Source organism: Rhea pennata, chromosome 21 (genome assembly GCF_028389875.1).
Source record: "Rhea pennata isolate bPtePen1 chromosome 21, bPtePen1.pri, whole genome shotgun sequence".
Taxonomy (NCBI): Eukaryota; Metazoa; Chordata; class Aves; order Rheiformes; family Rheidae; genus Rhea; species Rhea pennata.
Genome location: NC_084683.1, coordinates 2,599,525 through 2,626,818, shown reverse-complemented (window position 1 = coordinate 2,626,818; position 27,294 = coordinate 2,599,525). Strand labels below are relative to the sequence as shown.

Genomic DNA, 27,294 nt, shown 5'->3' with positions numbered 1-27,294 from the left:
AAGTCAGGGCTATCACTGCTGATGGTGCTTTAATGAACGAAAGAGGTCAACAGGAACTGCAGCCTTGGTTTCAGCTGACATGTCCATTTTGGGACAGTCCATTCTTCTCCTTCATGGTTTGCGCCTGCTCCATCTACCATGCATGCATGCCTTGTTGTTAAGAGGATTAACAGGGCTTAAAACACCTTCCTACTAAATTTGGCTTTGCCTGTGTAAGCCAGTTGCAATTTATCACCTTGTCCCTGCTGAGCGGGAGGTGTCACCCAAATGCCAAGGAAGGCAGGAGCTGCCTACAGCTCTCAGTAGTGATTTTGCAGCATGCATGGCCAGGTCTGCTGGAGGAGAGTGGGTGCAGACACCTGTGTTCCCCTCAGGGTGCACCCCTGAGCGCCTCCCCTTACCTCTGGCTAAAGAGGGTGCTAACATGGGCGAAACTGTAAGAGGATTTCTTTAGAGGTGGCCAACGGATAAATATGGTGGGAAGCTCCCAAAGCTCTGCAGTGGTGACCCCAAATGTAAAACAGTGGGCAACGACTTCCCCCAGACCCTGCAGCAGGCTCCAGGCCAGGGTTTCCAAAGGGGGGGGAGATGAGCAGAATGTGCCTTGGCAATCCGGGTGCCAACATGCCCCACGTGGGAATTGCCCAGGGAGGCTTTCCCAGTGAGTGCCACTCACCAGGCTGGACTCTCGCACTGTGATCTCTTGCACCTCCAGAAAGCTGAAACTGCTGTGCACCTAGTGGGAGAGAAGGGCTGGATCAGCCTCAGTGCTGACAGAGATGCATCAGCACCCTGGACTCCAAGCTCTTTCCCATGACCCAGGGCAGTGCCCGACCACAGCTTCTCCCTGCACTTGTGCCATAATGCAGCCCCTGATGCTGCTGCATGCTGCGGGCAAGCCCCACAGACTAATACTGCTCCCTGGGGCTTTCCAGACCTCCTGACCCAGGGTACCTGTTGTCACCATGCGGGACACCTGGTCCCGCACTGGGGCTGGCATCCCAAGGCAGCGAGTGGGGTCCTGCTGGGAGCAGCACGGGTCTACCATGGAGTAGAGGGACCCCAACACTTACCCTCACTGGTAGTGTCACCAGTAGCACATAGGCTCGCCAGGGGGTCAGCACCTAGGCAGGAGAAAGTAGGGTGACAGGGGACTGGGGTAACACAGGAGCTGGCATCCTGTTCAGACTAGCGCCCCCCCCCCACCCTCCGCCCCAGGCAACAGCCTTTCTGAAGCCCTGAAGCCCAACAGCCCACTGAAGCACTTAAGTTGCTGCCTGGGGAAACCGGGGAGAGCATAAGCTGAGAAAACTTACTGGCTAATTCACACAATGCACTCTGTAACCTGCAGTAGGGTCCATCCTGTTTTTGCCCTACAAGGTGCTGGGAGGAGGGGCAGATGTGTGCCTGGCCCTGCAAGTCCTGCACAGGCAGGGAAGATCCAGACAGACATAAATGTCTTCCATACCTCTGATGATACCATTTGCCCAGTCGGTTGGGTTTAACCACCCCCTTCAGTCCCTACTGTGTGTCTGGTTACCGCCCTTTTGCACAGCCCAGCGAGGTAGACACTGCTCCCTCTGTGCGCTGTGGGTTCGGGACCCCAATCAAGCTTAGGCTAACAGCCAAGGGATGGAGTGCTGGACCCTGAACGTACTGAGATGTAGTCATCATACTTGGGTTTCACCTGCAGCTGGATGCTCTTGACCAGGAGGATCGTCTTCATCCCCAGGCAGGCAGTGATGCCCTCTGAAAAGACCAGTATCAAGTGTAACTGATCTGGCTGAAGCTAGGAGACATGCTTAGTCCTTTCCCTGTGATCTGGTGCCCAGGAGGGTGCATGGCACAGCATGGCCAAGATGGTCCCTGTGACCCCAAACACAGCCTGAGCTCCCCAGTCCCACACCAAGAATGAGCGCTCAGGTTAAGGGGAGAGGGATGGGATCTGGATGTGCATATCCCTCTGAGGAGAAGGTCCGTGCATGGCTCCAGCTCCCCTAAACCACAGTGGTGGTTTTAGCACCACAACATCACAAACCTCCTCCTTGGCAAGGGTGGGCATCCCCAGGCAGCATGCATCTGCTATCAAGTTGTCACAGACTGAAGGCACAAAGCACTCTTCCAGGCTACTTCGAGCAGGACACAGAGATGTGGTCCTTACCATGTCTGAGCCAAGAATGGATTTGTCCTCATGATGTGCCAGTGCCAGGCACTTCCATATAGTACTATCTACATGCCCTGACACCCTCCCCCCAGTTCCATCCTGTGTTCATAGTGGCAACCCCTTGTGCGAGGCCGTTTGAAAACTCCTGTCACCAGGCACAGGTCCTTTTCTTCAATCTGGCCATTCACCCCTTTTGGCGGAGAGGCTCTTTACTTTGTGGCCTTGCAGAAAGGAAGCAGTTGGTTTTGGTATTACACTCTCCCTCACAAACATGAACTGATTTAGCCCCACATCCCATGCACCTCCAGGAATTAGTTCTTCTCTAGCCACATCTGAAGGTAGACACTGATGGCACCATTTGCTCTCCATGACTTTGCAGCAGTGCTGGATGCTGCGTCAGACTGAGTTGTCGGTGCCGAACGGCTTTTCAGGAAAGCTGTGCACTTCCTCACAAACCTGGTTTGTATCTTGTCTGGTGCTCAGGTGATAGACACATCCACCTGCTCATTGCCATGTGGAGCCTTGGCTACAGTTGGGAGCAAGCACAGTGCTTGGATGCCACCAGTTTGCCCTCCACAGACACACTGCTTGGCTTTCTTGTGTGGGATCCTTCAGGACTTCTCCCAGGGCTCACTCAGGGTTTTATTAGGATGTCTGGCCTTTGACTTCCACATAATGTGTGTTTGCCTACCCACGCTAGGATTACACTGCACGTGCTTTGGAATAGCCTTGTTCATTGGAATCTGGTATTGTGTTCCACCTGGGTCCCTGTTTCTCTTCCTTTCTTCTTGCTCTTAGTCATAGGGTCAGGGGTGTCATAAGTTACTCTCTTGAAGGTTAATTCATACAGAGAGTTTGTTAAATCATGTGAACAATTTATTTAATTAAGTAAGCAGCCACAAGCAAAACAGCGCTGGGCGGCCGGGGAGTCTCAGCTCTGCAAATGGCGCGCGCCTCCCTCACACACAGTCCCCCCCTTATAGTCTGCGTTGTAATCTCCCGGTGCGTCCCGCACATGTGTGAGTTGCTGGGGGGGTCGTCTGAAGCTCTCTGGTGGTCGTGGAGAGGAAGGCCGTGGTCTTCTTCTGTCTCTTTATTTTGGTTTGTCTCCTTGTGAGTGATCACAGGGGTTTGCTTATCTGTTGTGTTGACTCCCTTTTGGGATGCTGTTCTGTGAGAAAATTACAGGCGCCTGCTTATCTTTTCTTTATCCTTTTACCTTCAAAACCTCTGAGCAGCTTGTTACTTACTTCAGCTCTTCATAGTCCTGCAAGATGGCTAGGGCCCCGACACTGGTTCCACAAGGGGTCATATAAGCTTTTGTGCTTACCATAATTTATTTGTCTGACACCATGTCTCAACCCTGATTGTTGTAAAACCTCCTCCTCCCCCTCCATCGGCTTATTCCTCCTTCTAAACAATGAACAAATAGTTACAATTTATTACAATCCCTCCTTTTTCTTTATGGTTACTTATTTTTTTCATTGAATTCCTGGAGCGCCCGGCGACTCAACGCTAATGCGTCCGCATCATCGTCTAATTCAAGTGATTCATACTTAGCACGTACCAGCATTAGGTGTACAGCTTCTAGGCGGCTTTTTACAATTGCCATTATTTTATTAAAAATACATGGTCCGAAAGTTAATGTTATTATTAACAGTAGTAAAGGCCCTGCTGTGGTTGAAACACATTGTTCCTGTAGTTAGGTTACACGGTGTAGTGCGGAAACTAGGGGCACCTGCTGTTGTTACATGCTGTATAATTTGTTGATCTTCATATCTAATTAAACTCCACCGAAAAGGTCGATGGGGGTGGTGTGGTTGTAGGATACCGCAGCTGACCATGATAATAACGCTAATTCCCGTGTACCGCAAGAGATAGTCGGGGCCCATTTCTCCTAATGTTATGTTTTACCTGGCCTCTTAACCTCCCCACCGTCTGCACTCCTCTGCCTCGCTTGTCAGTTTGGTTGCAGCGAACTACAAGGTATTGGTTCTTCTCGGCAGCAGTAGTGTTCTTCAGGGGAATCTGTTAGAGAGCCTTTGTCTAGGAGTGGGGCCCCTTCTCTCGTTACGGTACATGGACAGGGGAAATAATACTTATCGAGTCCGTTTAAGCGTTAATTTTAAGTCGGTGGAGCCTGGAACCGCCCTCCACTCTTCTCCCAGGATCGGTCCTTTCACACGGCTGGCATGAGTCCACCCTTTTTCTGCAGTCCGAACAGCTGTTTCTGTAGTAAGCAAAACAACGTAGGGGCCTTCCCACCGAGGTGCTAATCTAATGAAGTCTCTTTCCATGTTTTGATTAGAACTTTATCTCCGGGCTGTACTCGGTGTATGGCTATATCTAATAGCAAAATAGTGAGTAAACTGGTCTGTGCAAATAACAGCGTTCATATTCAGGGGCCTCGTCCCCAGCCGCTTCCTCGAGGAAATTACACTGTATTCCTCCGACACTCCTTTCCTTCCAACAATCATAACATGTTAACTTCTTTAAATCCTTTCCACAATTTGGACGGTCTTCCCTCATCTTTATAACCTGTAAACTCATCAGGGCCGCTCGTTTAGCTTCCTGATCTGCCAAATTATTTCCTCTAATTTGAGGAGTAAAACCTCGCTGATGTCCTTTCACATGGACTATAGCAATCTCTTTTGGTTCTCTAATAGCCTGCAGGACCTGAGTAATCAGCTCCTGGTGTATCAATCCCTTCCCCTGCGAGTTGGCAAGTCCCCTCTCTTCCCAGATTTTACCGAAAGTATGTATTACCCCATAAGCATATTTAGAACCTGTGTATATCGTGCCGCTTTTGCCTTTTAACAACTTTAAAGCTCGCAGCATAGCATATAGCTCACAAGCCTGAGCAGACCAGCTTGGACTCAAAGGTCCTGATTCTACCACCTCGAGTGTCTTCCCATTCACCAATGCATACCCTGATTTCCTTTTTCCTTTAACTATTCTTGAAGAGCCATCTATAAATATTTGCTCGCCCTCAGGTAACTCCACCTCTTCCAAGTCAGGTCGCAATTTTGTTTGTGCTTCTATATTTCGGAGGCAATTATGCTCTAAGGGTTCGCTTGGTTCTCCATAGAGGAACTGAGCAGGATTTTGTAAGGAAGTCATTTCTAAGGTTAACTTTGGAGAGGAGATTAATATTCCTTCATACTTTAATAATCTAGCATCCGTGATCCATTTTTCAGCTTTTTGTTGTAGTACCCCTCGTATATTATGAGGGGATATTACCTTAATTTCTCCTCCAAATGTAATCTTCTGCGCTTCTTCTACTAATAAGGCGGCTGCCACCACTACCTGCAGACAGCTAGGCCAGCCCCGGCTAACCGGGTCCAGTAATTTGGATAAATAGGCAACTGGCTTTTTACTTCCTGCCCATTCTTGGGCAAGTACTCCATAGGCAGTACCCTCAGTGCTGTTTACGAATAGAAAAAAATGGCTTTCTTAAATCTGGAAAGCTTAATACTGGGGGATGCATTAGCTCCTCTTTTAGTTTTTCTAAATGCTCTTCATCTTCTTCTGTCCATTTAAGTAATCCATCCTTATTTAATTTATTGTAGAGGAATTTGACCTTTCCGCTATAATCCTCTATCCACTGCCGACAATACCCAGTTAATCCTAACAGTTGCCGTACTTGCCTCTTTGTTGTTGGGGCCTTCAGAGCCAGGATACCACTAATTCTCTCCGGATCCAGTCTCTTAGTCCCCCCACTTAATCGATGGCCCAGATATCTTACCTCCTTCTCTACAAACTGCAACTTTGATTTTGAAACTTTCAACCCTTGCAGGCTAAGAAAATTTAACAACTGGACGCTAGCCTGCCTTACCACTTCTTCATCCTTTCCTGCTATCAACAGATCATCCACATACTGTACTAACGTCACTCCCGGCACTTTATTATAGTCCTGCAGAATCTGTTCCAGGGCCTGTCCGAATAAATTTGGGGATTCAGTAAATCCTTGAGGGAGGACAGTCCATGGACAGTCCATCTTAGTTGCTGTTTTCTATGGGTATCCGGGTCCTCCCATTCAAAGGCAAAATAATCCCTGCTGCTCTCATCCAAAGGACATGCCCAAAACGCATCCTTTAAATCTATCACACTGTACCATTGATCATCCGGGTGTAACTGATTTAACAGAGTATGTGAATTTGCTACTACTGGGAACCTAGTCACAGTTCTCTTATTGATTTCCCTCAAATCATGCACCAATCTATATTTGCCATCCTTTTTCCTTACTGGTAATATTGGGGTATTAAAAGGGGACATACAAGGTTCCAATAGCCCCTGTTGTAGTAACCTCTGAATTTCAGGTTTTAATCCCCGCCTGCCCTCTTCGGACAGGGGATATTGCTTAATTCTCGTTGGTACACCCGGGTTAGTTATAGTTACCTTAAAAGGTTTAATATTCAATTTGCCCACACTATCTGGAGTGTACCAAACTTCTGGGTTTATGCTTTGTTCATCCTCTATTCGGAGAGGACACAATTTAATTTGTAGTCTATTATCTATCACTTCTAAACTTATGGCTAATTCTATTATCAAATCTCTACCTAACAGGTTATACTCAGCTTCAGGTACCAAAAGTAAAGGTCCCACACCTATCTTGGAACCTGATTCGATTAATACTTCTTTTATAACGGGAACCCCAAATGGTTCTCCTTTTGCCCCAATTACTTGTACCCTTTCTGCCGAGGCCTTACACCCTAAAGGTAAGGTTTGGACCGTAGATCTTTCAGCCCCCGTGTCTATGAGGAATTCCATTTCCTCACGCTGGGGACCCACTTTTAATTTTATCAAGGGCTTGTTTTTTTCTCGGGTCCCCAGCAAATAGAGCCCCTGACACCCCTACTCATCCTTGCTTCTCTTTTTCGTCCTCTCTCCTAACATACACCTTCTGCGCCTCTCTCAGGAGTTCATCTAAACCCTTATCTTGCCAGTCGTCTGTTTTCTCTAACTTTTTCCTAATGTTTGTCCAGGATTTGGCCACAAACTGAGTTTTAAGCAAGGCCCCTCCCACAGGAGTCCCTGGATCTAAGCCACTATACAACTGCAAGCTTTTTTGCAGCCTTTCTAACCATTCTGTCGCGGTCTCATCCCGCCTTTGCTGTTCATTAAAAGCCTTATTAATATTCTGTCCCCTTGGGACTGATTCCCTTATCCCCTAAATGATAATGGTTCTTAAGTCTTGCATATGACCGCGATGGATTGGGTCCTGGTTATTCCAATTAGGCGACTGCATCGGCCACTTAACATCTGCTGCCGGACCTTGCTGGTGTTGTTGGTCCCAGATTCGCATGCCAGCTCGCCTAATCATCCCTCTTTCCTCAAATGTGAACAGGATTCCCAAGATGGACTGTAGCTCCTCCCAAGTGTAAATATTTGGTCCTAGAAACTGGTCCACCTGCTCTGCCACTCCCAGTGGGTTTTCTAGTAGGTTTCCCATTTCCTTCTTAAAATCTCTCACGTCCCCAGAATTAATGAGGACGGCTACGTATCCCGTCCCCGGTTGGGGTCCTCCCATAGCTATTTCCCACAGTGGATATAATCCTCCTTCGAGACTTAACCCCTGTGCTCTAGTCTGACTCCTAGTTACTGGTCTCTGGGGACTAGGGTTAGCCTCGCCATCCGACTCCCCCGAGGACGGAAGTTCAGTCGGCCCGGGAAGAGAAGGGGCCGTAGGTATAGGAGGGAGTATATAAGGGGGTGGCGATAATGGGATCTCTAATTCTCGCTTCTTTTTCCCCCGCCCTCCTTTTTCTTTTAATGGGTATAAAAGGGTTCTTGCCTCTGGATTTATCCAGAGGTGTGCATACTCGCTCTCTTCTAAGCAGAAGGGCTCCTTTGAATTTACGTAACTATTTAGGGCCTGGCATATCCAGTCCTCAAATGAACCAAAAGGGGGCCAGAAAACACTTTCTCCTTTTATAGGTTTGTTGCCCCAGACTTCAATACAATAATATATCATCTTAACTTTCCTTTTTCCCTGCCTAGAAGGGGAATCATCCCAATATTTAATCATCAATCCTAGTGGGCTATCTGGGGGAATGGGAGGTAAGCCTCCACTACAAACTCCCCCACCCATGGGACCAGAAGGCTTACTTTTCTTCTGTCCCATCTTCCGGAGTACCTTCACACACACACACACACACACTGCTTCCCCCTTTTCGTGGCCCAGTCCCTCGCGGGATATGGGAACCGCACTACCGAGGAGTCCGCACTCGCTTCGTCCTTACTGGACGTCTCTCACGTGTACTCCAGGATACCCAACCCCAACCAAATGGATCACCGGCCTATACTTACTCAGTCCTGAGTCTTCATTCGCTCTTCGTGCACAAAGATTACTTGGGGTTGCCGGCTCCTTTTGCTTTTGGCTAATTTAGGGTTCATCGGTGAAGGGCTTGAGTGAAAATCGCTCTCGGCAGAGGCCGCCGAACTCGGCGGGGCACCTCCCCTTCCGAAGAGCTTTTCAGTCCATTGCCTTCATCCGAGTCACGGCACCAAATTTGTCATAAGTTACTCTCTTGAAGGTTAATTCATACGGAGAGTTTGTTAAATCATGTGAACAATTTATTTAATTAAGTAAGCAGCCACAAGCAAAACAGCGCTGGGCGGCCGGGGAGACTCAGCTCCGCAAACGGCGCGTGCCTCCCTCACACACAGTCCCCCCCTTATAGTCTGCGTTGTAATCTCCCAGTGCGTCCCGCACATGTGTGAGTTGCTGGGGGGGTCGTCTGAAGCTCTCTGGTGGTCGTGGAGAGGAAGGCCGTGGTCTTCTTCTGTCTCTTTATTTTGGTTTGTCTCCTTGTGAGTGATCACAGGGGTTTGCTTATCTGTTGTGTTGACTCCCTTTTGGGATGCTGTTCTGTGAGAAAATTACAGGCGCCTGCTTATCTTTTCTTTATCCTTTTACCTTCAAAACCTCTGAGCAGCTTGTTGCTTACTTCAGCTCTTCATAGTCCTGCAAGATGGCTAGGGCCCCGACACTGGTTCCACAAGGGGTCATATAAGCTTTTGTGCTTACCATAATTTATTTGTCTGACACCATGTCTCAACCCTGATTGTTGTAAAACCTCCTCCTCCCCCTCCATCGGCTTATTCCTCCTTCTAAACAATGAACAAATAGTTACAATTTAACACAAGTGGGGAGTTCTACAGGTACCCTTCCACCACAAGCTCCTCAGTGCCTCTGCTGAGTCCTGCCCTCTCCATGGTGCATCCAGGGAGGTATTCTGCCTTTCCATTATTTTGGAAATTGTCTTGGCCATGATGTGCACCAGTAGTCATGTGTGCCGGCCTTCCCACATTTGCAATCCTATTGCTCCTATGGTTGTTATAGACAAGCCTAAACCCCACTCCTGTTTACTGTCTCTCATCTTGAGCTTTGTTTCACCTCTCTGCCTAGCTGCTTCTCTCCTTCTCATGATTCAGACCTTTTGCTCAGAACAGGCTGTTGTGACTAGAACTGCAACTGCCTGTTCCTTGTAAAGCAGACAACTTTTCACAATGACACTGCTCCCTCTGGCCCTCACTGAAGCTGCAGGTAGCCCTGTTAGCTCCCCTGCTGGCAGTGGGGACTGGTTAGCAATCCATGCCTTCCCATCACACTACAAGCAACAATGGTGGCGGTGAAGCTAGAGCCCCTTGCCCTCCTGTGGTCATTTGTTTTTTCAGTCAGGTCTTGGATGTCTGGGAACTTCCCCTGAAGGCCTGGTAGTGGCTAGTCACAGTATTTCACACATCCCTTCTGATGCCTGAGAGTCCCCGCAAGGCTGTAGGCCATGCCTCCCTGCCAAGCATAGTGCCAGTCAGGCTGTCCCACGGAACAGTTGGAGATCCTCTGGCTGGTGTGGGGATCCCAAGCCTGCAGGTGTGCGTGGCACCATCCTGCACCTGAAAACCCTGCTGGTCAGTGGAAGTCTCGGCAAACCACATCCCTGATGACCCAGCCTGTTATTAGGGGACGCTTTTGGTCTAAGCAGCACCATCAAGTGAACAGGTGTTGCAGCCCCATGTCCGAGGCTCTGCTCAGATCCCCTTGAGCTGGGGTTGATAATAAACCCATGAGCAGCCCCAACAGCCCCAGCACAGACATGAGAACAACAGAGCAGGACCCAGATCAGCAAGTTCCATGTGGCAGCCAAGAAGCATTGAGGTGGATAACGCTTACCTTGCAGCTCAGCAGGGATCCCTCCGGGAGACACAGCCATTGCTGGGACCACAGCAACCACCCAGGGAAGGGCACAGAGGTATCAGGGCAGCATCCTTCAGCACAGCTCCCGCTTGGAGCAAAAGGCACCCTGCTTGGAGGAAGCGCTGAGGTTACCAACCAGCAGTGTCGTTGCCTCAGCACCACCTCCCCCTTCCAGTGCTTGGTGCCTCTTCCTGCCCCGTCAGGCAAGATTTACTGAGTGAGCAAGAGAAGTGAAATGAAAGTGATGGAGCTAGCAGCCCACGCAGGCCCGCTAACCCTGCACCCAAGCTGCCAGGCCCCCAGCTAGCTTCCTCAGCCAGGCCCAGCCATGAGCAAGGCCATAAGCCTACCTGGGAGGAGGGCTGCACTTCTGAGCATCTCCTTCAGCCTTTCTTCTCCCACATGGGATAAAGCTATCATTTCTCATGGGCAAGGAGCATGCATGCTGCCGGCTCTTCCTTACTGGGAGCAGCATCTTCTCCAGCCTTTAAGCTTTGAGGGTCCTGAATTATTCTTGCCCTGCATCCCCTCGAGGGCATTTTTTGGGTGCACATCCCTGCCTCAGTGCCCAAAGATGGCTGTGAACCATGAGAGCAGCTCTGCTCCCATGCAGGATACTGGATGAGGGGCTGCCCCAGGCCCTAACATTATATTGGGTAGATGAAGAGTTCCAGTGCCAAAGGCAGGGCACTGCAGATGTGACTGCTCCTGAGCAGAAAGGCACTGGGTGTCAGGCCAAAGTGTTCCTTGGTGAGCACCACTGTGGCACAACTGCTGGCCCAAAGTGAGGAGGAGAGACAGAGACAGGGTGGCCTCCCTGGGGCAATGTGGATGAGCAGTGTCGGTACGCTGAACACTCTCCTATCCCAGGAAAAACTCTGGCCTGGGTCAAAAGCTGGAGGTGTTTGGAATGCTGTAGAAAGCTGTTCTGTGACCCTCGTGGTGCTGCAGAACTGCATGGAACCCAAACCTCTCAGTACTGGATCAGCAGACCATACTAGAACCTCGGGGCATGTGCTGATGGAGCCAGCAAACACAACTGGCACGAACTGGAATGGAGAGTACCAAATGCCTCATCCTCCTAAGTTATAATTTTTGACAAATCACCAATCTCCAGGCTGCCCTGAGCAGAGATCTGCCAACCAAGGGCTCTCAAAGGAGCATTTCCAGGGGTGGAATAGCCTGGGACATGCTGATTCCTGGCAGAGCTGGGTGATACTGCCGCGGGTAGCCAGGGCCAAGCAGACAACACAGCATTTTCAAATCTTCTGTAAAAGCAAAAGCAAGACAGGAAGTGATCTCCCTGCAGACGCTGCTGTCTCCGCGGAGCCCAACCACAACATGCAGTAGGCTTGATTCACCACTTCAGGGAAGGCAGCTGAAGAGAGCATAGCTCAGGGCAGGGACCACCTTTGGCTGAGGTACCTCCTTCTGGGGTAAGAACAGAACAGTGGAAGCAGCGTTCCTCCAAGCATTGAGAGCCACATCAACAAGCAGAGAAGCACCAGTAAAAGGCAGAGTGTTCAAGGCATTTCCCTCAGGACAGCCTGCTCTGATTCTATGGCTCTTCCAGAATGACAGGAGAGCATGCTATTGGTGTCTGAGCATCTCAGAAGGGGCAGTAGGACCCAGCTTTTCATGGCATTAGCAAGGATATTCAGGACATGGAGAGAACGACTGTCCTCTTGTACCCGTTAGGTGATAGCTCCTACTGAAGCTTAGAAGCACAAAGGACCTCCCAGCAAGCCCCTTCTCCAAGCTTATCTTCCAAAACACTGGGTCCCATGTGCCAGGACATGCTGAGCGCCAGTGTACCAGAACATCTTCCCCAAGAGGAGGACAGAGGAACAAGTGTTCCCAGGTGCACAAGTGTTCCCCATCTGTTGTGCAAGCATACGTTTGTCAGGAGGCCTAGAGGAACCCATTTCCTCTTTCTTCCTCCTGAGCATCTGGAGTGTATTGGGGCTGGGCATTTCCTGCACCATCCTGGAATACTAGGACCTTCCCAGGTCTCAGGGGCTTCTGCTGGACAGTCTGCTACTGTCTGGCCTCCACTGGGGAGCCCAAACTGTGTTGGATGTGGTCTCACCAGAGCCAAATGGAGGGCAGTAGTTTCTCCCCTTGGCCTGCTGTCTGTGTTCTTGCTAAGCCTGTCCTGGTGCTTTGGCACAGGGGCACCCTGCTGAGTCCTGGCTGGCTTGCTGTCTCCCAGTACCTCCAGGGCTTTTTTTCTGCACTGGCAGCCAACCAAATCTGGTCTGCTGCATGGGCTGTTCCCTCCCAGGGGCGTACATTGCATCTGCCTTTGTTCAGCTCCATGAGGTTTCATTGTTCAATCTTCCTGCCTGTTGAGGTCCCTCTGAGCAGCAGTGCTGTCCTCCACTTTATCAACTGCTCCCCTCAGTATGGTATCAGGCACAAACCTGATGAGAGTTCACCCTGGGCAATCAGCCAGGTCTTTAAGAAAGATCCTAAAAGGCATTGGTCCTACAACTGATCCCCAAGGAACACCTTTCGTAACTAGTAGGGCTTTGTATTGCTGAGCACTCTGAGCCTCATAGGGTAGCCAATTTTCTACCCATCCTCAAGTCCTCCAGACCCTGTGTCTCTAGTCTGGTTATAAGAAGTCTGTGGAGGACAGTGTCAAAGACCTTGTTAAAGTCGAGATAAACAGCATCCACAGCCTTCCCTTTGTCCACATAGTCAGACACATCCTCAGAGAATGCAAAAGCCTGTCAGGCAGGATTTCCCCTTGACGTGGTGGCTGTTCCGAGTCACTACTCTATATTTGGTGTGCCTGAAAAAAAGCTTCCAGAGTGATTCACTTCCAGGGATCTAAGTGCCTCTGACAGGCCTGTAGTCCCCTGGATCTTCCTTGTTGCCCTTCTTGAAGATGGGTGGGACATACGCTTTTTTCCAGTCATCAGAAACCTCCCTAGATTGCCAAGACCTTCCCAAGATGATAAGAGCACAGCTTCACATTGACATAGACCTCTTTTCTCAGCACCTTCAGATGTACCTCTTAGACTGCCATGAGGCTTGGGACCTGAGAGGTCTGAGGGCAGACCTCACCAGTAAAAATCAAGACAAGAGCAGCACTGAGTACCTCAGCCATGTCCTTTGTCACTAGTCCCTCTGCTCTACTAGGAAGTGGACCCACATTTTCCTCATCCCTCCTGCTGCTGCTGCTGAAGACAGCATCCTTCATATAGAAGCCTTTTTCTTGCCTTTCACATCCTCTAGGTCCAACTCCAGCTAAGCTTTGGCTTTCCCAACTCCACCCTTGTATGCTCAGGCAATGCCTACTCTTGGGTAGCCTGATACCCCTTCTACCTTCTCTATGCTTCCTTTTATCTTCCTATTCATCCATGCTGGCCTTCTGCCACACTTGCCTGACTTTCAGCTGAAGACTCCCTTGGAGCTTGCAGAGCTCTGGCTGAAGTTTCAAAGGCTGCTCTTAAATATACACTCAGACCCGCAAATTTACTACAGCTCTTGCCTTGTTCCCACCAGGGTAGCTTAGGACAGTATGTCCACATGCCCAGTTGTGTCAAGGCTAGTTTGGATTCACTCTGCCAACAGGCAGCACTGCCTACCCTCCATAAGCCTTGTATGAGTCAAGCAGCTCTGAAAATGCTAACTGCTCTGCCCAGGGTGGCTCTTCATCCTCTAGATGTAAGGAGCTCAGCCACACTTCCCTTCCTGAACTGTCCTCTGATCTGCACTTGCTCTCTTCTCATCTAGAGAACCACCTGCAGGAAGACCATTGCAATGATCGGAAGACAAAAGAGTAAAGAGGTCATCACTTTTTCTGCACTGAGGTAGAAGAGGAAAAGCCATAGTTTGTACCACTGAAACTTCAGTCTGATACTCTCTGCTAAAGAAGTGGGCTTAGTACCTTGTTAGTAATTTCAAAGGAACTAGTGTCTCTAACCCGGGGAAGCTCTCAATTGCTGGAAGCCAAATGTGCCTTTGGCAGGCTGCAGCAGTCACTCAGAGACCCCGCCCTCTCTGCATGGGCCCCTCAGGAGAGCAGCCCACAGCACCAGAGATGGCAGCCAGGCAAGTCAGATGAGATCTGGATGCCAGCAGAAAGAGCAAACGGACCTGTAACAGCACTCTTTGCAGCTGCACAACCTCCCTTCCTTAGCAGGACTTGCTCACACACTTTTTTCCTCTTATTCTACATCAGTCTGCAGTTACTGCACTAAGGGAGAGATACTGGCCACAGTCTGGAAACCAGGTGAGCTAATCCTACCTCCAAACACCCAAGTGCCTATTAACTCAGTGTGACCAGGCTGGTGGGTGCTACAATGATGCATGCTAACCATACCTTTTCATGCGCTGTCCAGGACACAGCTTTTCCAGTGAGGATAGTAATGGTGGAAGCAGACTGTGCTTTTTGTACATTTCTAGGGCAGAGATGTGCTGCCTGCATTCAGACTTGGCTACATCACTTGGAGATGCTGGCACTTACCACCCTGGCCACCCATATTCAAGGGCTTGCTGGAACACTGCATTGGATTTCTCCAGAGCAGCTCAACCAAGAGCAAACCAGAAGCCTGTGGGAGGAACATAAATGGAGACACCTGCCCCTTGCAAAAGCCAGAGCTCAAGGCACATCAAAAATGGGCTGCATAACAGTACTATTTACTGAGCAAGCATGCAGAAACCAGGTCAGCTGATTTATCAGGTGAAAGAGAAACACTACTGAGAAAAGGAGACTCAAAGACTCTGCGAACTGGAAGTCCGGAGTGGTTTACCATGTACTCCAGTCAAGGCTCCCACTTTTGTATATTAAAACTTGTTGCATGTAAACACTGTCCTTGGACCAGGTTTACAATGCAGCTCAGAGCAAAACTAATCAAGTGTCTCACAGGAAACCCTGAAGGACTCCAAAATATTTCCTAATGTTCCATGATCCTGTAATGCTAACATAAAACAGCAAGTTCTAGTTAAATCACATTCTAACATCATTTTAAGTTTTATTTCCCAGTAAGTTTGGTAAAATGGTCTAAAATGATGCATTTCCCAAAGCCAAGAAAAAGGGTAAAAGGAAAAATAGATTTGAGCCACTTAAACACAGCCCAGGCCAGTTCAGCCAGCCAGTATAGTCGTCTTCCATCACCGGTCCATCATGCTGAGAATCATCTCAGGAGTGAGGGAGCTTCCATTGGGAGCTTCCACTACAGCAGGTTGAGCTTCTTCTTCTTCCTCTACTGCTTCTGCATCAGGTTCTTTCTTTACTTCAACCATAGTATTTTCAATTTCACCAGTGTTCTGGTCTTCAACCTGAATGATTGCTGCAGCTAGAAGGGCAGAAAAGAAAGGGGATGGGGAGGAGGAGGAAAATGACAGATTTTTACTGGTTCCAGGGCTGGCCTGCACCTCCCTCAGATGACTTTTTCAGTAGATACTTAGACTTTTGCATAGAAAGGAAAGGAGGGGCTCCCAATAAAGACACATTCCCACCTCAGGGCAGAATAATTCAGCCTGCCTCTCATTCATCCAAGTATCAAGCCTCTACCTCCCTGGCTCCTCTGTGAAGATGTTTTAGCAGCAAATTTCAAAAGATATTTAGGAATATATGAGACAGTATTTAAGCAATTTTTACAGAGTAATCAAGTAAGACTATCAGTATACGGGTGCACCTCAAATCAGCTCCTCTGCACTTAGAGTAAGGCAAAGTTTCAGTCGGATTCAGAGTCCACAGTGACACTAGTGAATGTAGTCAATGTAAAATGCTTCTGCAGGCTGTAAGCCTAGGAAGGACATGTGCTGTATTTGGAGCACTGATGAAACAGCCAAGCCAGCAGGCAGCATTCACCCCTTGAAGGAAGAACTGCTTCCTGCACTTTCTAAAATTTTACTTAGACTTTGTATAGCTATTGATTTCTATGCTTAAGAAGAAACCTCTGTGGAGTTGCAACTACGCAATATTTATGCTATGCTCCAAACTACAGGTCTGAAGCATGTTTGCTTGTAGTAATATTTGCAAAAGTCTACATGCATAAAATACTATGGTGGTTCTTGTAACAGTTTCTTTAATAGCAAGTGCAACATGAGCAGACACCCAGCAACTGGGACAAAAAAAAAAAAAAAAAAAAAGAAAAGAAAGAAAAAAAAAGAAAAAAAAAAAGAAAGTTTGCACACACACTTATTAACTGGAATGTTATCAAAGAACTAAATCAAATCCTGTCATCTCCTTTTTGCATGATCTGAAACGGGCATGTTCCCTAACAACCAGGAAATGCTTGCAACAAGCATCATGCACAAGGAAGATCATAGCAAGCTAGAGAAAAGTGCAGCTATTTACTTTTTAAATAAGCTCACTTGAGGGCAGGAGTTCTCTGATGAGAGCTGCCAAATCCAAGGAAGATGCAGTTCAAACAAGCATTGTAATGTAAGCTTCAAGTCGTGACTTACGCTGGGATTGTTTTGGTCGGGTGGCAGCTTTGCCTGGTGGTCTTCCTCTTCATTTCTTACTAGGAGGTGGTGCAGGAGCCTCTTGCTCAACTTCTGGTTCAGCCTCAATTTCTACTGCTGTCTCCTCTTCATCTTCATTATCATCCAAATCTGGTTCAGCACTTTCCTCTAGGAAAAAAAACAAAAAACATCCTTGAAGTGCATTAAGCAAGTCTTTAGTTTAAAGAGGTTAAACACATTCACCTACAAAGAGCCATTACTTAATCCTCAAGTGAAGGGAGCTGGCCCTGGTAACAGAGAAGGCGAATGAGGCCTGTGCTAGGAACCTAGTGGCACAGACTCAGTTTGTTACTCCTACATTAAAGGGAACAAAATGCCATTCAGAAAGGGAAAGAAAACATGATTTCACTTGATGGCAGTGACTTCAATACCTCTATGAAACACTCCAGAAGTCAAGAGTGATACAACAGTAAGTCTCCGAGCCCTCAAGAAACAGCAGCACTGTACTTATCTTTTTCTGTAACGTAGATCAGCAACTGGGGTAGCAGTTCCTGAACACCGCAACTAGTGTTCAGGACCTCAATGTCAAGTTGAAAATAGTAAAGTCACATGGAACTGGGGAGGTCTTAAGCATCACAGTTGAACACAGCTTTGCAGACACCTTGCCATGCTTTCTAGGATCATCAACATACCATAGATCATCAATCAGTGACCAAGAGCATCTTCTCCAAGACCTCTCTTTATGAGGTAGAACAGCCTATTTTACGAGGCCCTGTCCACCAACCGATTTATGATAGCACCTCCCCTCCATGCCAGCTAACTGCATTTCTCAGAAACTGATTCCAGTCCAATGGTGCTCACGACAAGTTTTAACTTCTTGCAATTTTTTTGTGGTTTATTGAGCTAATGGTGCAAAGTTTTGTACTTCAGGACATCCCTGAAATTACCAGTTAGCACCATCAATGTGCCCAGAATACTCCATGCAAAACCAAATCAGACAAAAAGCAATAAAAGGTGTCAAGGGGAACAGACTGTCAGAAGGGTAAAATGACTGCCCCAGAATGTCTAAGCATGTCCACTGCACAGAAGAGTAGCTTATCTTCCTCATGAAGAGGTGAGCCATTGCATGAGGCATACTTCCATTTATCTGAGGGGGAAGAATGAACTGTAGCGATTTCATTTTCTTAGAAGCAGCAATAATGGCTCTAATACTTTTCAGTTAAGAGAGACACCCAAAAAGTATCCAAGCTGCACAACTGTTGACCAGGGTGTGATAAAAATGATTACTATCAAGTGAAAAATACCTTCAAAAAGGTGGCCATTGGTCTTTGGGATTCCACAAAGATGAGGCGTCATAACACATACCAGGCCTCAACTTCAAATCTCACAAGTAAATTAAGACAGAAAACAGAAAGCAGCCAAACATACCAGGGTTAACTATACGCTGCCATCTTATGGGTGTATTTCTGGCTTGAAAAAAGATCAGTTTAACATCCCAGAAAGACTGCAAATACTCTGGATATGATGTGCTTTCATCCCCCTCAGTCAGATTTTGCTAAATGGATTGAAATATAGGTAAATTTCACTAACTTCTACTCATAAAATTGAGTTTTCCTACTGCTCATGATGCTACTGCTAGCACATGCCAGTATCAGTATCAATACCAGAGCCTCCCCTCAGAGAGCAGCAAGTGCCACCTTTTAAAAAAGATCGGTGTTGTGCCTTGTGTCCCAGCCACCTTTTTCTTTGAGTAACAGGGCTCCTCCTTTCCAAAACCCCCATTCAGCCAAAAAGCACAACTCAAAATGTATTTATACACACACACACACACACACACACACACACACACTCCCTTACCCTGCGAGTGAAAGTTTTACCACACTTGGAACAGACAAATGCAGCAGGGACAAAGTTGGGATCATGGTATCATTTGAAGTGCCTATCAAGGAGCTGTTTTTGACGGAAGGTTTTATCACAATGGCTACAGGCATAAGGCTTTTCTCCAGTATGGGTCCGTTTATGAATGATCATGCACCACTCCTGGTAGGGACAAACCAAAGAGAAAGAATAACTTGAAAACTTTCAGATGTAGACACCGAGAAATTTATTTCTGCAGGCAAGACGAGGTCAAACACTTTAGTCCAAGAAAAACACCCAGGAGAAGATGGTCCTGCCCGAGTGCAACCACACTCTGATTGATGGCATATTCGGTCCTACCTACTTCCATCCTCCAAGCAACTCTAGCTCTTTGTCAACAGATATGCCAAGGTTGTGACGTAACTCCCTTAAGAGATACTCTCCACAGGGGAGCACTTCAGCAGAAAGAAAAAGCCACTGAGCTCTCCCATACCCTTAAAATAAATAAATAAAAATCAGAGAGCTAACACTGATTTTGAAAGTCGGTCAAACTTAACAGATAAGATTTCTTAGCTTACGTGTTTAGCTCCTGTTCTAATGCTCTTAAGGGCTGTCAGTCCCACCAGCTTACCTTACTGCATGCATAATCACACTGGTCACGCTTGAAGCGCTTCTCATTCTTGTGAGACTTTTGATGCTGTTTGAGGGCATATCGCTCATGAAACACAGCATCACAGTATCGACACTTCTTGCCCTGCTCAATGTACGAATGCTGCTTTTGCAAATGGACACCTAGGAATGCAAGAACCAGAGCCTTTAATCACATCACGGCTATCCAAGGGTGAAAGAGCCTGGTATACAATCTCTCAGTGTCTTTCCCTCTGTATACTCTTGAGTTCAGGTGAGAAAAGTAAACTGTTAATCTGAGATTCTATCAAAAAATTAATAGGCTTATAATTAACAGCAATCAGCATAATTTCTTGACAGAACTGTCTAGTCAAAAGCTTAGTAAGGTTTTTTAAAGGATTCTAGATTTGGTTAATATCAGCAATCTGTGCTGATACACTTGCATTTGATAAAGTGTTTGCTGATACACCACATAACTTATATTCAAAATTCACTATCTGCAAAATACAGCAGGATTCTTAGACTGTTAGTGTGTAGACTATTTCAAAAATCCATCTCAAAAACATAGCAGCCAGATCACTGATGCCCAGGACTGCTTCGGACAATCTGTAAGGATTCTCTTGGAAGACAGAGCAACATAAATTTTTGCTACTGAAGTTCATGCAACAGATGAAGTAAAGTCAAGGTAAAACACAGCACTGTCCTCAAGACACTTAAGACCACTCTGAATTGCCTGAATACAGTCAGAAGCCAGGTAATACATTGGGAAACAGGATTTTTTGCAGGATCGGAAGTCAAAGTGACAGGACTAGAGGGTAACAGGGGTACCAACAGCTAACCCCTATCAGAGGTTTTAATCACTTTAAAATCCTCCAAATATGAGCATATTGCACGTGCACAAGGTAGCCTGCTGTAGCTTGAACAATCCTTATGAAAAAAAATCTTCACAGCTATTCTGTTTTTTTCCTGTTATAGATCAGTACTTGTTTGCTTCATAGACACTTGGTGTCATCGTCTCAACGTGTCCTTCATTGTAGCACTTTACATCTGTTTGTTATGAAGGAGAACCTACCTTCCCGTTATTTGGTTGATATTTTGCTTATAGACAGAATTATGCCAAATCTCAGCCTTTTCTTCACTGAGAAAGATTATCTTCAATTGCTCTGGGAGTAGTACTATTTTTCACCTTCTTGTATATCATAAAAGAGAGCTTGCCTGCTAGAATCATGGGGAACTGCTCACCAGGTCAACACTCTCCTACTGCTAGGAATCAGGGCTTTTGTGACAACTCAGTCTCTCCTATTCTGTCTGTGGCACACAGCTCCACTTCCTGAAAAATGAAATCGTTTAGGCTAATTCAAGCCTTTCAGCTTGATGAAGATATATCTGGGTGATAATTAATGGCCTCCAATACATAGGAGGTCACACCAAATGACCTTCCAATTTCTCGGACCTTAAGTCGTACAGTTAAAATACTAGTCTAAGTTCAATAAATGCCTCGCACCTATGGACATGAAAATAACTTGCCTTGGATGCTTGAAAAACATGCTGCATTTTCAAATAATGAAAAGCAATTGAAAGTACTGTTCCCATAGCATGCAGCAGTTACTGTAAGCTAAAAGGCTAAAAGTATGTATTACCAGCCACACTTCTAAGCCTGTGCTTCATTTTGTGCAGTTACTCAATTTGCTAGGTTAAAGCGGGGGGAAGACAGCTGATGGGTTACATGAACTCTAATTTTGGGAAGGCATGTTTTGTGTAGCCTTCTGCAGTAACTTCGCTAATGGCCATGTTGCCAAGATACATACCCAAGTCCCTCTTTCTTGCTCTAACAGTATCACAGTGAGGACAGTGAAATTTGGCCACATTCTCCGTATGTTTATGTAAAATGTGCATCTTCATGGTACCACTCCGAGCAAAGCGAGCATGGCAGATGTAACATTCATATGGCTTCTCTCCTACAGTAACGGAAGGAAAAAAGGTAGCACAAGCACTTTTATTAACAAGAAATCTAATCAAAAAGCCCTAAAATAAAATAACTCCCCAGAAACCAGCAAACAGCTCAATGATGTTTCTTTCTGTAGAAGTTTTAGCTCCCGTAAATATCTTTCTACAACACAAAGACAAAACAAATTCACTCTTGAGCAAATGAGTTAATTATTAGTCCTTACAATGAGAAACACATTCAAGACCTACATGCAAGATGCTGGAACACTGTGAACATCAAATTTGAGATTTTCTTTTGAATGCTCATACGTACAAGCACATTTCTGTCATTAAATTTTAGCAGCCTCATCAGTTTAGCACTCCAGCAGTGTTCCATGCTAGAAAAAAAGTCCTATTTCTATCACAGAAAAGACTAAGGATCTTCACAAACTGCATCCAGACACTGTAGCAATTACACTCAAGAATGAAACTAAAAATGGCTATAACCTTCAGTGGGAAGTAAAACATCAAAAAAGAAGATATTGCTCATCTTCATACTGAAAAAGGGCCTGTATTCTGTCACCTCACAGTGAAGGCAAAAATCAGAATCCTCCAGCACATTTCTCAGTGCAATTACTAGTGTCAGTTTATGAATTTATTAATGTTGATAAACAGTGCATTCTCTTCAGCTACAGACTTCATGATAATTTTACATTAAACTTGAATACTTCATTTTGCTGACTCCGAGCATGAGCACCATTATGCACTGTCCCAGCACTCAGACACCAGCACACAGACAGCGTGCTAAAAGCAGGACATCAGTACCAGAGTGGGTCCTCATGTGCCCCTTCAGCGTGTAAGTATCCCTGCTGGCATAGCTGCACAAGCTGCACTGGAACGGACGCTCTCCAGTGTGAGAGCGAATGTGGCGTTTCAATTTGCTAACCTGAAAGCCAAGAGCAAGACTGGAGTTAGTAAGCATGAATAGGTAAGATTTCCAAAGTAAAAGAAATCAGTCAAAAATTTTGTTACAGTAACATTTTGTTTCAGTAGCAAGGTTAAAAATAATACAACCAACCAACCTGTTTCAGTGCCAGTCTTGCACTGCCATGTAACCACTCATACTCCCTTTCCCACTCTGTTCCACCTCCCAGCTTTATTCCTAGTCTTGCTCCTACATTCAAAGCAGCCAGATTTTGTCTCCTGCGCTCACCTTACCGGCATCAACCATCTCAATGTCAGAGGATAAGCTAAAATTTGAAAGCATCCTGGACAGACACAGAGAAAAAGCGTTCCAGGAAAGCATGCACCCAGGAACACTGCAGATGTTCTTCCACAGGGTGCCTCCCGGAATGCCCTCCAGTTACTTTCAGGAAGAACATAAATCAGCAACTCAATAAAAAAGCCCTAGCTCTACAATCAAGGTGACTTAATCCCTTTACGTTCCTGCCATTATCTAGGAGGCATGAACATAGCGTAAGAATTAGAAGACATGAACAGAAAGTGTTTTCTGCTTCAGTAAGAGCAAGCTGCACCAATTGCTGTCTATAAAACCTTGCAACCAGCTCACATAGGACCAACTTGCTTATTCTTTCCTAATTCATGCACTGCAACACAACGCATTCAGCACTTCAGACCTCAGGGCCTGGAATTACAACACCGCAGTCACAGCTCAAAGTTTTGTTTGTTTTTTTTTTTAATAAATAAATAGATAAAACTTAAAACACCCACAAACCCCCACAGCATTCCCCCCCTCAAAAAAAAAAAAAAAACCCAAACATACACACACAAACTGAAACACCCACACCCAGAAAACTCAATAAATAAATAAATAAGAGTAAGCACCCAATTCAACATCTCCACTGTAACCTTCCTCCACTGCACAGATCACTTTTTAAAAAATTTGTTCGTGACCTTGCTCAGATTTCCTATCCCCATCTTGCAATGTAGTTTTTATTACATTTTAAAAGCTGTCCTGCAGCACAAGCAACAGTGCTGCTTAGGGCACAGGGTAGAACATTCAAGTAAGCTTTATTTCCTCAAGCAAATTAGGTAACCTCTTAGAATTAGCAAAGCTGTTTTTCACTAATTTGGGAAAGCGCCATTCATTTTGGCAACAGTCACTTTATCAGCAGATATGTAAGATGCAAAGTGCACATTTTAAAATTGGAGAGCATCTCTAGTCTTAAAGTACATTCTACTCAGCAGATACCTGCCTCCTTCAACTCCTTTACTCATCTTAAAGGACTGCTCTTTTTAAAAACAATGAAAACTACAGTCTCCAAAGAGGAAATGGAAATGATCTAGGGTTTTGGTGCACAAATATCCTCAAATAGGTTTCCCATCAACTGAGGAAACCCTATCACTTCCGTCCAAAAAAACAGACCTAATTCATTCAGAAAGCAGCTGTGCAGACGACCTCGGAGTGCTAGTGGACAACAAGTTGACCATGGGCCACCAATGTGCCCTGGTGGCCAGGAAGGCCAATGGTCTCCTGGGGTGCATTAGGAAGAGTGTTGCCAGCAGGTCGAGGGAGGTGATCCTGCCCCTCCACTCAGCCCTGGGGAGGACTCATCTTGAGTACTGCATCCAGTTCTGGGCTCCCCAGTACAAGAGAGACATGGAGCTACTGGAGAGAGTCCAGCGTAGGGCTACGAGGATGATCAGAGGGCTGCAGCATCTGCTCTCTGAGGAATGGCTGTGAGAGCTGGGCCTGTTTAGCCTGGGGAAGAGAAGCTTGAGGGGGGATCTTATCAGTGTGTATAAGTACCTGAAGGGAGGGCATGAATTACACTTTTTTGGCAGAAGGGTCAAAAGAACATGGTTTAAATTTGATGACAGTTACGAAATTACTCCTATATTAAGTTTTATAACAGAAACTTAAGTGAGGAACAACGGAAACATGCTTTCATTCCTACATGTTTTACTGGTCCAGTTTATAACCTATTCCCTGTTTTGTTTTTCTGCTCCATCTGCCTTCTGTTTAGCTCCAGCCTCACCTTATTTTTCCATAGGAAGCAATGGCAGCAAAAAATCTCAGAACACAGCAAACTGAGGGCCCTAATAACACCCAAGACAAACAGAATGTTTTCTACAGCTTTAAGTAACTTCAGATCAATCCCAGAGTAAGTTTTTGTATCTATGTACGAATGAGCTTTGCACCTAACATGGTCAGGTGAAAAATTGCTCTCACAGGGGAAGAAAAAAAATAATAAAGAAAGAGAGCAGCATTGCATAGTTTCTTCCTTTCCAGCTTGTCCCATAGAGGAAACCTGACAGATTCAGATAGACTCAACCTGCCTATAGAATAAAGACAGAGTAGATTCTATTAGAAGAATGTACACAAAGGTCTGAGTACCTGTGTGAGTGTTGAGGTGCTTCCTCAGTAACGTGACTGTCTGAAAAAACCTTGCCACAGAGATGGCACTCATGTGGTTGTTCTTCAGTGTGGCTTTTCATATGGCGGTCCAAGTTAGAACGACGTGGACAAGTGTAACTGCACAGCTCGCACTGGAATGTCTTCTTTACACCTAGCCATGAAGGAAATCACTTTTTTGGCAGTACCATGGTCCACTGTATTACATTAGAGGTCATCAGGGAAAAAGAAAAATTCCTGGAGGTTAAACTACTACAAGAAACCCATTTTTTTTTTTTTTTAATCATTAAATACAACTGTATTTCCTGTTAGGAATACAGGCAGTGATTAGCTTGTCTTGAATTTTCATTAGTATGCCAGCAATTAATGTTCTTGCTCCACTCCACTCTAGAAAGGGTTTCTTAATTTACAGTTTTAAGTTTCTGGAAAGGAAACATACACATTGCTGGATTTTGTGCTATCCACTCTACCCAATACTTAGCTAGGAACTCCGCCCCCCAAAAACTAATTATACCACTGGTTCCTGACGTAAAACTTTATTGTGCACAATAATCTCTGGAATATGCATTACAGCAAAAAGCAGAACCTTTTCAACTGTAGTGATATAGGAATACTAATACCACAGCATCACACAAGGCAAATGAGCTCCTTTGCAAGCCTATAGACAGGGGAGAGTAGGTTTGCCCAGAAAACAGAGCTGAGAGCTCTTACACAAAACAGTAAGTGACACTGAGCATGCCTGCTTCGCTCCCATTTGCATCTACTCAATCACTTCAACTGTACTGCAAGGTGGAGTCACAACCAGTGCAGTTCAGAAATCCGCTTACAAACCCACCTTTCTTTTTGATTTTGGTTGGTTTAGTGGCTTCATGTTACCCACTACTTTTTCTGCATTGACCTCAGACAACAAACCCTCCTGTTGCTCCTCTTCAACATCATACACAGAGACATCCACATCTTTGCCTTCCTCAGTGTAGCGTAGCTTACTCTTTTGGTTTTTCTTTGTTTTTTTGGCTGGTGGCTGATAGTCTGGATCTTTTTGCCAATTAGGATCTTCTTGGGGCTGAAGTTCACCTTGTTCCAGCGTCTCCACCTCACCATTTGCACCCACTTTCACTACCTGGAAGCCTTCTGGTAAAGGGGGAGTGTGACAGATCATGGGCTCTCCCTCTTGCAGGCCTCCTTTGGAAACCTCATTTTCATATGCTCCCTGAAGTTCTTCCACAGAAGTGGTGGCAAGTGCTTCAAGTACCAGTACTTCAAGCTCACCAAGATTTATAGGCTGCTCTTCCATATTAACAACCTGAGGTGTTCTGATCTGTGTGTCATCCACTGTAGCCTCCGTTTCCTGAGGCACTGCACCTTCCATTACTTCAGTCTTCATTTGAAGAAGTGTTGGATCCAACTGTTCCATCATAACCATCTGCACACCACTGTTGACATCCTGAACTACTTCACCCCCATCTGCTTGGTTTGGTGGTATACGACAAGCATCGTCCTCCTGCCCAGCTTCACGGCGTCTTTCATAGGTTTTTCTCTCTTTTCCCTTAATAAAAGTTTCTGATTCTTCCACCATAGCTTCAACTGCCTCACCTTCCATTTCACCTTCTTGCTGTTAAAAAAACAAAACAAAAGAAAAAGCAGAGGGACAAGTGGCCTAATCAAAAACCATCAGCTCAACAGCAACAGCATATTGCAGCCAGTTTTAAGAAAACAAATCCAAAACTGTAAGCATTAGTCTCTGCTAGCGTATTGTCGCTGTAAATCAAGGTGATCACAGAATCCTGCCTGGAGTGAAACAGCCGCTGTACCAGTTTCATGGAAAGGAAGGAAAGCAAGGAAGAGAGATTAAGGGATATGTATGTTTCTCCTTCTCAAGGACTGCAAATTGCTAAGGCAAGTGATACGGCACGATTGCTCCTTATTACCAATCTATGTAAAATAAGTAAGCTGAATATCAGAAGCAGTCCTGTGCTATAATCACATTATTTTTATGTCATTAGAAATCTTACATGTAAAAAAGTTGACTCTGTAAAGCACAATATAAATCTGGACCCCCCCCCCTTCAAAAAAAAAACAACCTCCCCCAACAACCGCACTCAAACAAAAAAAAAAACTTAGTCTGATAATAGTGATTTTTCCCCCCCTAAGAAAAAGCTTTGAGAATGCAAAGCAAGAATTTAAGTCTTCAAAGTTACTCTAAATTAAGTTCATATTTCATGTAAAACTCCAGCTCCAAACAACTATTTCCTCTATGTTTAGACTTCTCTGAACAACACTTGATTGGCATCTTCTCAAAAAAAAAGAAAAGAAAAAAAGAAAGAAAGAAAGAAAAGAAAAAAAAAAGAAAAAAGAAGAAAAAAGAAAGAAAAAAAAAACAAGGATAAGTAAATTTCTTGGGAGTATCCTGAGCTTCATTCCTGTTTCCATTTATGGGCACTGCCTTGCCTCAGAAGGCAGAACACAGGATGAACTTGAGCACAGTGCCCTCTGTGGGTCGAAAGAGCCCCAGGATGCAGACAAGGCTCAGTTAAAATTTTATTTCAACCTAAATGGTCTGGACTCAGAGCTACACGACTCTAGTGATTTCTCATGAAAACTAGGCTAAATCTAGCCAGGGCATGTAATATTTCATGTAATATAGCATGTAATAATTCTAAAGCTCAGTATTTTAGCAGGTAGGTCTTAATTTTAACTCTCAGAACTTTTGTATAAAGG

General features: G+C 45.8%; 3 pseudogenes; 1 reads left to right on the top strand and 2 right to left on the bottom strand.

Moving 5' to 3' along the window:
• LOC134149657 (capping protein, Arp2/3 and myosin-I linker protein 2-like) overlaps positions 1–10,380 on the bottom strand; it is a 36,584-nt pseudogene extending 26,204 nt beyond the window's left edge.
• Positions 1–27,294, top strand: part of LOC134149703 (capping protein, Arp2/3 and myosin-I linker protein 2-like) — a 266,237-nt pseudogene that overhangs the window by 157,051 nt on the left and 81,892 nt on the right.
• On the bottom strand, positions 15,489–26,185 carry LOC134149656 (transcriptional repressor CTCF-like; annotated as a pseudogene).